Here is a 1,649-nt window from a genome sequence, read left to right on the forward strand (position 1 = left end):
ACCGCCTCCTCTGCCTCCTCCACCACTGCCTCTGCCTCCTCCTGGTGAGCGTGTGCCCAGGACGACCGCCTTCAGGAGGAGGAAAGCAGCGGAAGCAGCAGCTGCTGCGCCAGAGGGCCCTCCTGCAGGGACAAAAGTCCGCCGGCAGACTGTGCAGTACACCTGCACGAAGTGTGGCCAGCCAAAAAGGCTGGACACTGGCCACACCAGAATTGACGGTGTGTCGTACTGTGCAGCTGTCGGCGGGAAAACTGTGCAGGAGTGGACTGCCCAAATGAAAAAAAAGCCAAAACAATAAACACTTTCAGAAACATTCTTTTATTATTATTTTTTTTCAAAATAAAATATTTTATTGAAAAGATTGTGTTCTTGTGTTTTAAATTTGCCCTGATTTGAGTAGAAATGAGTTACTATGAATTAACTGAAACATTCTAAAGAACTGGATGTGAAGAAGCACTCAACAGAACTCACTCTAACTTTATAAAGTAAACAAAATTAAGACTTTGCCATAAGTCCAAACATATAAGGTGTACGTTACAAGCTAAAACACACTTGGATGTTTCAGAAGCAAAGACAGAAAAAAGGCAGTGGTGAAAACAGGGAAAACAGCAAAAAGGGTCTTCATGATGACTGGCAGCCCCGCACATCTCTCAAAACATATACTCTAAAGCTTGTCCTAGGCATGTTTACATTCAAAGTGGGGTCATCTGGCTCGCTAAACTTTTTTCCAGGATTAATCCCCTTCTTGGGCGTCCGTGGCACATATAAAATCTGTTCCACCTTTGTACACCTTCATCATAGGAGGGATCCAACATCAGTGTAAGGGTGGGTGGGCTCATCTGGACTCCATGCGAGAGCGCGAGGGTTCAATAAGCTTCAGGTTGTGGATTCAATCTGAAAAACAAGAACAAAACAACACAAACTGTTTACACGGTGTTCACAACACTGAAGAGTCTCTGTCTTCAGTCATTCAAAACANATTGATAAAAAACGAGCTTTATACCTGGTGCGTCGCAAAACCACAAGCCCAGTCTTTAAAACCCCCCGGTCAGTCCGGATCTACCGCTGCCGTGATGTTGCTATAAAACACAATAAAATCAACCACTAATTTTAAAACATTTGCTGCAGGTGACAATAAAAACAGTCTTACCAAACTCAGACTCGCATCAGCTGACGCAGCTTCGTCAGCCGCCCCGTCCCACAACAGGAAGCTAGCACCTAGCAACCACACATCAACTTCCTTTTATACCCTGTGCTGTGGGAACAGCGACACCTACTGGAGCCTCCCGTTACAAAACAATCGTTTTTTGCTTCGTTTTTTCATACTAGTTTCTCGTCTTTTTATGCTATCTTTAAAATGTGTTTTCATCACTTTCTGAATTAGTTATTTTCTTATGCTCACTGGGGAAGACTTAATTCACTATTTGTGGTGGGTTTTTAGTAATAAATGTTTTATTAGGTTGCAGTGTTGGGCAGTAACGCGCTACTAAGTAACGCGTTACTGTAATCAGATTACTTTTACAGTAACTCAGTAATCTAACGCGTTATTTTGAAAAAGTTAGTAATCAAGTTATAGTTACATGGACGAGTAACTACGCGTTACTTTTGTACGATATTGTCTCAGCAGAATAACACGTTATTTGTACTTT

The 1,649-nt window shown here is 42.5% G+C and overlaps 1 long non-coding RNA gene across 1 annotated transcript; it reads right to left on the reverse strand.

Annotated features, from left to right (window-relative positions):
• Positions 1–356: 356 nt before the first annotated feature.
• On the reverse strand, positions 357–1,287 carry LOC112140477. The gene is made up of 3 exons (XR_002918174.2): positions 1,151–1,287; positions 1,004–1,079; positions 357–894 (listed from the first exon to the last, which is right to left on the reverse strand). It is a non-coding gene; the product is annotated as an uncharacterized LOC112140477 (long non-coding RNA).
• Positions 1,288–1,649: the final 362 nt, after the last annotated feature.

This window comes from Oryzias melastigma, unplaced genomic scaffold (assembly GCF_002922805.2).
Source record: "Oryzias melastigma strain HK-1 unplaced genomic scaffold, ASM292280v2 sc01534, whole genome shotgun sequence".
NCBI lineage: Eukaryota > Metazoa > Chordata > Actinopteri > Beloniformes > Adrianichthyidae > Oryzias > Oryzias melastigma.